Here is a 14,307-nt window from a genome sequence, read left to right on the forward strand (position 1 = left end):
TTTAATATTATTCTCACAATTCGTAAAGGATTGGATGTATGTAAAGAATCCTTAGGTACTTACGATTGGGCAAGGGCTTGGACCGGGAGGCGGGCTTGGGGATAGATTCGGCGTCCGAATCAGAGTCATCCAAGAGAGATAACTTTCCCCTCTTGGACGCCCCCGCCTCCGGATCTGTGGAGGCCGCCCTCTTTTTCCCTTTGAGAGGAGGGTTATCTTCTTCCTCATCGTCCTCGTCCTCGTCTTTGTCTCGCCCGTGAGAGGAGGGAGCCTCGGTCCATCCGGACATAGCGTCTGAAGTACCTTCGTGGTGGAGGCCACTTTCGGCCTCCTTGTTCTTCTTCTTCTTGTCCGTCTTTACCGGCGACTGGTATGGCGCCGGGACCAGCGTCCTCATTAGGAGAGGATAAGCTGAGTCTTCGGGGAGGGGGCCGGATGTGACGCCCCCGATTCAATCGTACACTAATCATACACGCAAACGTGTACGATCAAGATCAGGGACTCACGGGAAGATATCACAACACAACTCTAAAAATAAAATAAGTCATACAAGCATCATAATACAAGCTAGGGGCCACGAGGGCACGAATACAAGTGCTCGATCATAGACGAGTCAGCAGAAGCAACAATATCTGAGTACAGACATAAGTTAAACAAGTTTGCCTTAAGAAGGCTAGCACAAAAGTGTTGGAAATATACCCTAGAGGCAATAATAAATGGTTATTATTATATTTCTTTGTTCATGGTAATTGTCTATTGTTCATGCTAAATTGTGTTATCCGGAAATCGTAATACATGTGTGAATACATAGACCACAATGTGTCCCTAGTAAGCCTCTAGTTGACTAGTTCGTTGATCAACAGATAGTCATGGTTTCCTGACTATGGACATTGGATGTCATTGATAACAGGATCACATCATTAGGAGAATGATGTGATGGACAAGACCCAATCCTAAGCATAGCATAAAAGATCGTGTAGTTTCATTTGCTAGTGCTTTTCCAATGTCAAGTATTTTTCCTTAGACCATGAGATCGTGCAACTCCCGGATACCGTATGAGTGCTTTGGGTGTGCCAAACGTCACAACGTAACTGGGTGACTATAAAGGTGCACTACGGGTATCTCCGAAAGTGTCTGTTGGGTTGGCTCGGATCGAGACTGGGATTTGTCACTCCGTGTGACGGAGAGGTATCTCTGGGCCCACTCGGTAATGCATCATCATAATGAGCTCAATGTGACTAAGGAGTTAGTCACGGGATCATGCATTACGGTATGAGTAAGGAGACTTGCCGGTAACGAGATTGAACAAGGTATTGGGATACCGACGATCGAATCTCGGGCAAGTAACATGCCGATTGACAAAGGGAATTGTATACGGGATTGATTGAATCCTCGACATCGTGGTTCATCCGATGAGATCATCGTGGAACATGTGGGAGCCAACATGGGTATCCAGATCCCGCTGTTGGTTATTGACCGGAGAGGCGTCTCGGTCATGTCTGCATGTCTCCCGAACCCCTAGGGTCTACACACTTAAGGTTCGGTGACCCTAGGGTTGTAGAGATATGTGTGTGCGGAAACCCAAAAGTTGTTCGGAGTCCCGGATGAGATCCCGGACGTCACGAGGAGTTCCGAAATGGTCCGGAGGTGAAGAATTATATATAGGAAGTCAAGTTTCGGCCACCGGGAAAGTTTCGGGGGTTATCGGTATTGTACCGGGACCACCGGAAGGGTCCCGGGGGTCCACCGGGTGGGGCCACCTGTCCCGGAGGGCCCCATGGGCTGAAGTGGGAGGGCAACCAGCCCCTAGTGGGCTGGGGCGCCCCCCTTGGGCCTCCCCTGCGCCTAGGGTTGGAAACCCTAGGGGTGGGGGGCGCCCCCCTTTGGCTTGTGGGGGAAGCCACCCCTTCCCCCCTTTGGCCGCCGCCCCCCCCCCTTGAGATCCCATCTCCCAGGGCCGGCGCCCCCCCCCCCAGGGGGCCTATATAAAGGGGGGGAGGGAGGGCAGCAACATTGCATCCTTGGGCGCCTCCCTCCTCCCCTGCTACACCTCTCCCTCTCGTAGAAGCTCGGCGAAGCCCTGCCGAGACCCGCTACATCCACCACCACGCCCTCGTGCTGCTGGATCTCCATCAACCTCTCCTTCCCCCTTGCTGGATCAAGAAGGAGGAGACGTCGCTGCACCGTACGTGTGTTGAACGCGGAGGTGCCGTCCGTTCGGCACTCGGTCATCGGTGATTTCAATCACGGCGAGTACGACTCCGTCATCCACGTTCATTGGAACGCTTCCGCTCGCGATCGACAAGGGTATGTAGATGCACTCCTTTCCCCTCATTGCTAGTATACACCATAGATGCATCTTGGTGAGCGTAGGAAAATTTTAAAATTATGCTACGATTCCCAACAGTGGCATCATGAGCCAGGCCTATGCGTAGTTACTATGCACGAGTAGAACACAAAGTAGTTGTGGGCATTGATGTTGCCAATTCTTCTTGCCGCTACTAGTCCTATCTTGTTTCGGCAGTATTGTAGGATGAAGCGGCCCGGACCGACCTTACACGTACGCTTACGTGAGACTGGTTCCACCGACTGACATGCACTAGTTGCATAAGGTGGCTATCGGGTGTCTGTCTCTCCTACTTTAGTCGGAACGGATTCGATGAAAAGGGTCCTTATGAAGGGTAAATAGAAATTGGCAAATCACGTTGTGGTCATACGTAGGTAAGAAACGTTCTTGCTAGAAACCTACAAACCAAGTAAAAACTTGCAACAACAATTAGAGGACGTCTAACTTGTTTTTGCAGCATGTGTTATGTGATGTGATATGGCCAGAAGATGTGATGAATGATATATGTGATGTATGAGATTGATCATATTCTTGTAATAGGAATCACGACTTGCATGTCGATGAGTATGACAACCGGCAGGAGCCATAGGAGTTGTCTTTATTATTTTGTATGACCTGCGTGTCATTGAATAACGCCATGTAAATTACTTTACTTTGTTGCTAAACGCGTTAGCCATAGAAGTAGAAGTAATCGTTGGCGTGACGACTTCATGAAGACACAATGATGGAGATCATGATGATGGAGATCATGATGATGGAGATCATGGTGTCATGCCGGTGACGAAGATGATCATGGTGCCCCGAAGATGGAGATCAAAGGAGCAAAATGATATTGGCCATATCATGTAACTATTTGATTGCATGTGATGTTTATCATGTTTTTGCATCTTATTTGCTTAGAACGACGGTAGTAAGTAAGATGATCCCTTATGATAATTTCAAGAAAAGTGTTCCCCCTAATTGTGCACCGTTGCGAAGGTTCGTTGTTTCGAAGCACCACGTGAAGATTGGGTGTGATAGATTCTAACGTTCGAATACAACGGGTGTTGACGAGCCTAGCATGTACAGACATGGCCTCGGAACACACGCAATACACTTAGGTTGACTTGACGAGCCTAGCATGTATAGACATGGCCTCGGAACACGGAGGACCGAAAGGTCGAGCATGAGTCGTATAGAAGATACGATCAACATGGAGATGTTCACCGATCTTGACTAGTCCGTCTCACGTGATGATCGGACACGGCCTAGTTAACTCGGATCATGTTTCACTTAGATGACTAGAGGGATGTATATCTGAGTGGGAGTTCATTAAATAATTTGATTAGATGAACTTAATTATCATGAACTTAGTCTAAAATCTTTACACTATGTCTTGTAGATCAAATGGCCAACGTTGTCCTCAATTTCAACGCGTTCCTAGAGAAAACCAAGCTGAAAGATGATGGCAGCAACTATACAGACTGGGTCCGGAACCTGAGGATCATCCTCATAGTAGCCAAGAAAGATTATGTCTTAGAAGCACCGCTAGGTGAAGCACCAATCCCAGAAAACCAAGACGTTATGAACGCTTGGCAGCAGCGTGCTGATGATTACTCCCTCGTTCAGTGTGGCATGCTTTACAGCTTAGAACCGGGTCTCCAAAAGCGTTTCGAGAAACATGGAGCATATGAGATGTTCGAGGAGCTGAAAATGGTTTTCCAAGCTCATGCCCGGGTCGAGAGATATGAAGTCTCCGACAAGTTCTTTAGCTGTAAAATGGAGGAGAACAGTTCTGTTAGTGAGCACATACTCAGAATGTCTGGGTTGCACAACTGCTTGACTCAGCTGGGAGTTAATCTCCCGGATGACGCGGTCATTGACAGAATCCTTCAGTCGCTTCCACCAAGCTTCAAGAGCTTTGTGATGAACTTCAATATGCAGGGGATGGAAAAGACCATTCCTGAGGTATATTCGATGCTGAAATCAGCGGAGGTGGAAATCATAAAAGAACATCAAGTGTTGATGGTGAATAAAACCACTAAGTTCAAGAAGGGCAAGGGTAAGAAGAACTTCAAGAAGGACGGCAAGGGAGTTGCCGCGCCCGGTAAGCCAGTTACTGGGAAGAAGTCGAAGAATGGACCCAAGCCTGAGACTGAGTGCTTTTATTGCAAGGGAAGTGGTCACTGGAAGCGGAACTGCCCCAAATACTTAGCGGACAAGAAGGCCGGCAACGCCAAAGGTATATGTGATATACATGTAATTGATGTGTACCTTACCAGTACTCGTAGTAGCTCCTGTGTATTTGATACTGGTGCGGTTGCTCATATTTGTAACTCAAAACAGGAACTACGGAATAAACGGAGACTGGCGAAGGACGAGGTGACGATGCGCGTCGGGAATGGTTCCAAGGTCGATGTGATCGCCGTCGGCACGCTACCTCTCCATCTACCTACGGGATTAGTTTTAAACCTCAATAATTGTTATTTAGTGCAAGCTTTGAGCATGAACATTGTATCTGGATCTCGTTTAATTCGAGATGGCTACTCATTTAAATCCGAGAATAATGGTTGTTCTATTTATATGAGAGATATGTTTTATGGTCATGCCCCGCTGGTTAATGGTTTATTCTTGATGAATCTCGAACGTGATGTTACACATATTCATAGTGTGAATACCAAAAGATGTAAAGTTGATAACGATAGTCCCACATACTTGTGGCACTGCCGCCTTGGTCAAATTGGTGTCAAGCGCATGAAGAAGCTCCATGCAGATGGACTTTTGGAGTCTCTTGATTACGAATCATTTGACACGTGCGAACCATGCCTCATGGGTAAGATGACCAAGACTCCGTTCTCCGGAACAATGGAGCGAGCAACCAACTTATTGGAAATCATACATACTGATGTGTGCGGTCCAATGAGTGTTGAGGCTCGAGGAGGATATCGTTATGTTCTCACTCTCACTGATGACTTAAGTAGATATGGGTATGTCTACCTAATGAAACACAAGTCTGAAACCTTTGAAAAGTTCAAGGAATTTCAGAGTGAGGTTGAGAATCAACGTGACAGAAAAATAAAATTCTTACGATCAGATCGTGGTGGAGAATATTTAAGTCACGAGTTTGGTACACACTTAAGGAAATGTGGAATAGTTTCACAACTCGCGCCGCCTGGAACACCTCAGCGAAACGGTGTGTCCGAACGTCGTATACGCACTCTATTGGATATGGTGCGATCTATGATGTCTCTTACCGATTTACCGCTCTCATTTTGGGGCTATGCTTTAGAGACTGCCGCATTCACTTTAAATAGGGCTCCGTCGAAATCCGTTGAGGCGACACCGTATGAATTATGGTTTGGGAAGAAACCTAAGCTGTCGTTTCTAAAAGTTTGGGGATGCGATGCTTATGTCAAGAAACTTCAACCTGAAAAGCTCGAACCCAAGTCCGAGAAATGCGTCTTCATAGGATACCCTAAGGAAACTATTGGGTATACCTTCTACCTCAGATCCGAAGGCAAGATCTTCGTTGCCAAGAACGGATCCTTTCTGGAGAAGGAGTTTCTCTCGAAAGAATTGAGTGGGAGGAAAGTGGAACTTGATGAGGTGATAGTCACCCCTTCCCTACCGGAAAGTAGCGCAGCGCGGGAAAATGTTCCTGTGGTGCCTACACCGACTGAGGAGGAAGTTAATGATGATGATCATGAAGCTTCGGATCAAGTTACTACTGAACTTCGTAGGTCCACAAGGACACATTCCGCACCAGAGTGGTACGGCAATCCTGTCCTGGAAATCATGTTGTTAGACAACGGTGAACCTTTGAACTATGAAGAAGCAATGGCGGGCCCGGATTCCGACAAATGGCTAGAAGCCATGAAATCCGAGATAGGATCCATGTATGAAAACGAAGTATGGACTTTGACTGACTTGCCCGATGATCGGCGACCATAGAAAACAAATGGATCTTTAAGAAGAAGACAAACGCGGATGGTAATGTGACCATCTATAAAGCTCGACTTGTCACTAAGGGTTATCGACAAGTTCAAGGGGTTGACTACGATGAGACTTTCTCACCCGTAGCGAAGCTGAAGTCCGTCCGAATCATGTTAGCAATTGCCGCATACTATGATTATGAGATATGGCAGATGGACGTCAAAATGGCATTCCTTAATGGCTTCCTTAAGGAAGAGTTGTATATGATGCAGCCGGAAGGTTTTGTCGATCCTAAGAATGCTAACAAAGTATGCAAGCTCCAGCGCTCAATCTATGGGCTGGTGCAAGCATCTCGGAGTTGGAACATTCGCTTTGATGAGATGATCAAAGCGTTTGGGTTTACACAGACTTATGGAGAAGCCTGTGTTTACAAGAAAGTGAGTGGGAGCTCTGTAGCATTTCTCTTATTATATGTGGATGACATATTATTGATGGGAAATGATATAGAATTCTTGGAAAGTATAAAGGCCTATTTGAATAAGTGTTTTTCAATGAAGGACCTTGGAGAAGCTGCTTATATATTAGGCTTCAAGATCTATAGAGATAGATCAAGACGCCTCATTGGTCTTTCACAGAGTACATACCTTGACAAGATATTGAAGAAGTTCAATATGGATCAGTCCAAGAAGGGGTTCTTTCCTGTATTGCAAGGTGTGCAATTGAGCACGGCTCAATGCCCGACCACGGCAGAAGATAGAGAAAAGATGAGTGTCATCCCCTATGCCTCGGCCATAGGGTCTATTATGTATGCCATGCTGTGTACCAGACCTGATGTAAACCTTGCCGTAAGTTTGGTAGGAAGGTACCAAAGTAATCCCGGCATGGAACACTGGATAGCGGTCAAGAATATCCTAAAGTACCTGAAAAGGACTAAGGATATGTTTCTCATTTATGGAGGTGACGAAGAGCTCGTCGTAAAGGGTTACGTCGACGCTAGCTTCGACATTAATCTGGATGACTCGAAGTCACAAACCGGATACGTGTATATTTTGAATGGAGGAGCAGTAAGCTGGTGCAGTTGCAAGCAAAGCGTCGTGGCGGGATCTACATGTGAAGCAAAGTACATGGCAGCCTCGGAGGCAGCACAGGAAGCAGTCTGGATAAAGGAGTTCATTACCGACCTAGGGGTGATTCCCAATGCGTCGGGCCCGATGACTCTCTTCTGTGACAACACTGGAGCTATTGCCCTTGCAAAGGAGCCCAGGTTTCACAGGAAGACCAAGCATATCAAGCGTCGCTTCAACTCCATTCGTGAAAGTGTTCAAAATGGAGACATAGATATTTGTAAAGTACATACGGACCTGAATGTAGCAGATCCGTTGACTAAACCTCTCCCTAGAGCAAAACATGATCAACACCAGGACGCAATGGGTGTTCGATTCATCACAATGTAACTAGATTATTGACTCTAGTGCAAGTGGGAGACTGTTGGAAATATGCCCTAGAGGCAATAATAAATGGTTATTATTATATTTCTTTGTTCATGGTAATTGTCTATTGTTCATGCTAAATTGTGTTATCCGGAAATCGTAATACATGTGTGAATACATAGACCACAATGTGTCCCTAGTAAGCCTCTAGTTGACTAGCTCGTTGATCAACAGATAGTCATGGTTTCCTGACTATGGACATTGGATGTCATTGATAACGGGATCACATCATTAGGAGAATGATGTGATGGACAAGACCCAATCCTAAGCATAGCATAAAAGATCGTGTAGTTTCATTTGCTAGAGCTTTTCCAATGTCAAGTATTTTTCCTTAGACCATGAGATCGTGCAACTCCCGGATACCGTATGAGTGCTTTGGGTGTGCCAAACGTCACAACGTAACTGGGTGACTATAAAGGTGCACTACGGGTATCTCCGAAAGTGTCTGTTGGGTTGGCTCGGATCGAGACTGGGATTTGTCACTCCGTGTGACGGAGAGGTATCTCTGGGCCCACTCGGTAATGCATCATCATAATGAGCTCAATGTGACTAAGGAGTTAGTCACGGGATCATGCATTACGGTACGAGTAAGGAGACTTGCCGGTAACGAGATTGAACAAGGTATTGGGATACCGACGATCGAATCTCGGGCAAGTAACATGCCGATTGACAAAGGGAATTGTATACGGGATTGATTGAATCCTCGACATCGTGGTTCATCCGATGAGATCATCGTGGAACATGTGGGAGCCAACATGGGTATCCAGATCCCGCTGTTGGTTATTGACCGGAGAGGCGTCTCGGTCATGTCTGCATGTCTCCCGAACCCGTAGGGTCTACACACTTAAGGTTCGGTGACCCTAGGGTTGTAGAGATATGTGTGTGCGGAAACCCGAAAGTTGTTCGGAGTCCCGGATGAGATCCCGGACGTCACGAGGAGTTCCGGAATGGTCTGGAGGTGAAGAATTATATATAGGAAGTCAAGTTTCGGCCACCGGGAAAGTTTCAGGGGTTATCGGTATTGTACCGGGACCACCGGAATGGTCCCGGGGGTCCACCGGGTGGGGCCACCTGTCCCGGAGGGCCCCATGGGCTGAAGTGGGAGGGCAAACAGCCCCTAGCTGGCTGGGGCGCCCCCCTTGGGCCTCCCCCTGCGCCTAGGGTTGGAAACCCTAGGGGTGGGGGGCGCCCCCCTTTGGCTTGTGGGGGAAGCCGCCCCTTCCCCCCTTTGGCCGCCGCCCCCCCCCCCCTTGAGATCCCATCTCCCAGGGCCGGCGCCCCCCCCCAGGGGGCCTATATAAAGGAGGGAGGGAGGGCAGCAACATTGCAGCCTTGGGCGCCTCCCTCCTCCCCTGCTACACCTCTCCCTCTCGCAGAAGCTCGGCGAAGCCCTGCCGAGATCCGCTACATCCACCACCACGCCGTCGTGCTGCTCGATCTCCATCAACCTCTCCTTCCCCCTTGCTGGATCAAGAAGGAGGAGACGTCGCTGCACCGTACGTGTGTTGAACGTGGAGGTGCCGTCCGTTCGGCACTCGGTCATCGGTGATTTGAATCACGGCGAGTACGACTCTGTCATCCACGTTCATTGGAACGCTTCCGCTCGCGATCTACAAGGGTATGTAGATGCACTCCTTTCCCCTCGTTGCTAGTATACTCCATAGATGCATCTTGGTGAGAAAAATTTTAAAATTATGCTACGATTCCCAACAAAAAGTAGCAACGATCGAAAAGGCAAGGCCTCCTGCCTGGGACCTCCTAACTACCCCTCGAAGCCGAACTCCACGTAGAATCATCCTCAGGATCTCTAGCTCCTGGACTCCAGCATCTGGTTGCGACAACCGAGAAGAATGCAAAGGGGGAAAAGAGGGAGAAAACCAACCGTGAGTACTCATCCAAAGGACTCGCAAGCAAGGATCTACACTACATATGCATGGGTATCTGTGTAAAGGGGCAATATCGGTGGACTGAACTATAGAATGCCAGAATAAGAGGGGGATAGCTAATCCTGTCGAAGACTACGCTTCTGGAAGCCTCCATCTTGCAGCATGTAGAAGAGAGTAGATGGTAAGTTCACCAAGTAGCATCGCATAGCATAATCCTACCCGACGATCCTCTCCTCGTCGACCTGTGACAGAGCGATCACCGGGTTGTATCTGGCACTTGGAAGGGTGTGTTTTATTAAGTATCCGGTTCTAGTTGTCATAAGGTCAAGGTACAACTCCGGGTCGTCCTTTTACCGAGGGACATGGCTATTCGAATAGATAAACTTCCCTGCAGGGGTGCACCACATTACCCAACACGCTCGATCCCATTTGGCCGGACACACTTTCCTGGGTCATGCCTGGCCTCGGAAGATCAACACGTCGCAGCCCCACCTAGGCACAACAGAGAGGTTAGCACGCCGGTCTAAATCCTATGGCGCAGGGGTCTGGGCCCATCGCCCATTGCACACCTGCACGTTGCGTGGGCGGCCGGAAGCAGACCTAGCCTAGCAGGCGTTCCAGTCCAATCCGGTGCGCGCCGCTCAGTCGCTGACGTCACGAAGGCTTCGGCTGATACCACGACGCCAAGTGCCCATAACTGTTCCCGCGTAGTTGGTTAGTGCGTATAGGCCAGTGACCAGACTCAGATCAAATACCAAGAACTCGTTAAACGTGTTATTTTAAAGTAACCGTGAACGCCGACCAGGGCAGGCCCACCTCTCTCCTAGGTGGTCTCAACCTGCCCTGTCGCTCCGCCTCAAAAGTAATAGTCGGGGGCCGTCGGGAACCCAGGCCCACCTCTACCGGGATGGAGCCACCTGCCCCTTCAGCCCCCATCTCCGAACAGTATCATAAGTAATGTAACAGTATAGAGTATATATCATATGCCCATGATCACCTCCCGAAGTGATCACGGCCCAGTAGTAGCATGGCAGACGGACAAGAGTGTAGGGCCACTGATCACTAGCATCCTATACTAAGCATTAGGATAACAGGTAAGGGTAACAACTGTAGCAACAATGACAGGCTATGCAGCAGAATAGGATTAACCGAAAGCAGTAACATGCTACACTACTCTAATGCAAGCAGTAGAGAGAAGGAATAGGCGATATCTGGTGATCAAGGGGGGGCTTGCCTGGTTCCTCTGGCAAGAAGTAAGGGTCGTCAAAACCGTAGTTGAACTGGGGGTCGCTGACAGTCTCGGGGTCTACCGGAAAGAAGTAACGGGGGAAACACAATAAATAATAGAGCAATCAACGCAACACAAAGCATAACATGGCAATACGCGGTGCTAGGGAGATCTAACGCAGGGATAGGTGATACAGACGAAGGGGGAAAACATCCGGGAAAATATTCCCGGTGTTTCGCGTTTTCGGACAGAAGGACCAAAGGGGAAAAGTTCCATGTTCGCTATGCTAGGGATGTGTGGCGGACGAACGGGTTACGTTTCCAGATTCGTCTCGTCGTTCTGAACAATTTTCATGTAGAAAGTATTTCGATCCGAGTTACGGTTTATTTTATATTAATTTTAAAAGATTTAAAACATTTTTAGGATTTATCTAATTAATTTAATTCAACATTATCCAGAACAGTACATGCTGATGTCAGCATGACGTCAGCAGTCAATAGAGGTGTTGACTGGGCCGCTGACATGTGGGTCCCACATGTCATAGGTACAATAACCTAATTAACCTATTAATCAGTTTAATTAGTTAATTAGGTACCTAATGTTTAATTAGTTTAATTAAACAGGATTAATTTAGTTAATTAATTAATTAAATAACATTTTTTACATATTATTTATTTATTTATTTTAATTTCTTTTTTTCCTTTTTTTATTAAATGCTCTGGGCGCGGGGCCCCACTGTCATAAGCCCCTGGGGGGCCTAGCGGGCGCGCGGGCGTGCGGGTACTAGCGGGCGCCCAGGCGCTAACGGGCGTCGAAGGCGGGCGCAGCCCGACTGGCCCCGGGCACCAGCCGGAGCGGAGGAGAGCGCCGGTGAGGCTGTGAAGGAGGCGATGCGCGCGGGAGGGGGGGCGGTAGGCGGCGGAGGCAGTGGCGGTGCGGTCAAGGGAGTAACGGATCGGTGCGGGGTGGCAGCAGCCACGAGCGGGCGCCGGAGCGCGTGCAGCGAGGGACACATGTCGCAACCATGGCGACGCGGTGCGCTGGTGCGGGACGGAGCGGTTCGCGCGTGCAGCGGCAAGACGACGGGCGAGTCGGTGCGGTGGTGCTCACGCAGGGACAGAGGGAAGAGGGAACCAGCGCGGGATCAGGAGACACGGCGCGACGTGCGTGCAACGTGTGCAATGAGCACGGTGAGAGGGAGGCTCAGACGGGCACGGCGGCGGATCTGCCAGGAAGGAAGAGGGAAAGGGAAGGGGGGCTCACAGAGCCCTGTAGTTGAGCTATAGCGGGCTCGGGGCGGCGGTGGTCGACGACGAGACGGCGGCATCAGGCGATGGCGCGCGACGGAGGCAGCTGGTCTCCGGCAATGGCCTCCGATGTGCGATGCGGCGCAGGAGGTTGGCGAGGTCGCCGGCGGGGGGTAGGAGGCGCACTAGGCGGGACGGGGTGCTGCCCTGCGCGAGCGCGGGTGTGTGGCGGCGCGTGTGGGGCGAGGGGATCGGGCTCGATCCAGATCCAGCAAGGGTGGGGAAGAACGAGAGAGACGTGGGGGAGTGGGGTAGTTGCGCTAGGGTTACAAGGGAGTGGGGTTATACAGCCGGGGTGTGCCGGCTGGGCCGCGTGGGTGGCCAGCTGGGCCTGTTGGCCCAGTTGGCCAGGGGGTCCTCTTTTGTTTTTGGTCTCTCTTTTTTGTAATGTTTTCTTTTAGTTTCTAATTTATTTTAGTTTTACAAAATATAAAAACAGTTCATATATTAGTACTATTAATTATGCTACTGCCCCAATAACTTTTGGGCAACTAAATGAATGGTTTAATATTTTATGAATTACAAAAGGCAATTATTTAATTGTTTTACCTATTGTTTAACTATTTAAGTGCAACTTAATTTTTATAAAAATGTGGTTTCTCCACCATTATTACTTAGGATTTACTTGTCCCATTTTGAACATTTTAGTTTTAGTGTTTCAAAACTTTTAATGTTTGACTTGATTTTAAAATTTGAATTTGGATCGGTTTCGAACTAACGCGAGATTAACAATACTAACCGAGGTGACGTGGCATCATTAGCATGGAATTACTGTAGCTTAAGTATCCGGGCGTCACACCGGACACCTGATCCGCTCCGCCTTCTTTGTCCAGACCTGTTTAAAGGATAGAATTATCAGTGTATCCCCTTAGATTAATGAACCAAGCTATAGGCGGAAACTTAACCCTTACCAGGGTGGCCGGATGGTTGCAGTCAAGGCCGACGTCCTCGGACGTCTCCGGCCACGACTTTTGAGATTTGAAGAGCAGTTTCCAGATCTCTTTGTGCGTCGTGCCGAAGAATTGTTGTAGAGTTCACGGCCCTTCCGGAACGGAGAGGCCGTCGCTGACAGGGAAGGGTTCAGCGGACGAGCATCACCTGGATCACATTAGTGAGGTGGATGTTCTTCTCTATGATACTTTTGATGCGCTTTTGCAGCATCAACACCTCATCGGACGATCCCCAGTCTATACCCTTGTTGGTCCACGACGCGAGCCGCAGCGGGGGTCCGGATCTGAATGCAGGAGTGGCCGCCCACTTGGTGCCACGGGGTTCGGTGATGTAGAACCACTCCTGCTGCCATGTCTTGAAGGTATCCACAAAGGCCCCTTGAGGCCAGGTAGCGTGGGGAAGCTTGCTGACCATGGCTCCGCCGCAATCCACGTGCTCCCCGTCGACCACCTTCAGCTTCACGTTGAATACCTTGAGCCATAGGCCGAAGTGTTGGGGGATGCGGAGAAATGCCTCGCACATGACGATGAACGCCGAGATGTGGAGGAAGGAGTTCGGGGCTAGATCGTGAAAATTTAGCCCGTAGTAGAACATGAGGCCGCGAACAAAGGGATGAAGGGGAAACCCTAACCCACGGAGGAAGTGAGGTATGAACACGACCCTCTCGTCGGGCTCTGGAGTAGGGATGACTTACCCCTTGGCCGAGAGCCTGTGTGCGATTTCCGCGGTCAGGTACCTCGCCTCCCGGAGTCCCTGGATATCCTTCTTCGTCACGGAAGAGGCCACCCATTTGCCTTGAGAGCCGGATCCAGACATGGCCGGAGTACGTGGTGGCAATGGAGAAAGATTGAGACTTGGGCGCTGGTGAAGGAAATATGCCCTAGAGGCAATAATAAAGTCATTATTTATTTCCTTATTTCATGATAAATGTTTATTATTCATGCTAGAATTGTATTAACCGGAAACATGATACATGTGTGAATACATAGACAAACAGAGTGTCACTAGTATGCCTCTACTTGACTAGCTCGTTGATCAAAGATGGTTATGTTTCCTAGCCATAGACAAAGAGTTGTCATTTGATTAATGGGATCACATCATTAGGAGAATGATGTGATTGACTTGACCCATTCCGTTAGCTTAGCACTCGATCGTTTAGTATGTTGCTATTGCTTTCTTCATGACT

Source organism: Triticum aestivum, chromosome 6D, assembly GCF_018294505.1.
Source record: "Triticum aestivum cultivar Chinese Spring chromosome 6D, IWGSC CS RefSeq v2.1, whole genome shotgun sequence".
Lineage (NCBI taxonomy): Eukaryota > Viridiplantae > Streptophyta > Magnoliopsida > Poales > Poaceae > Triticum > Triticum aestivum.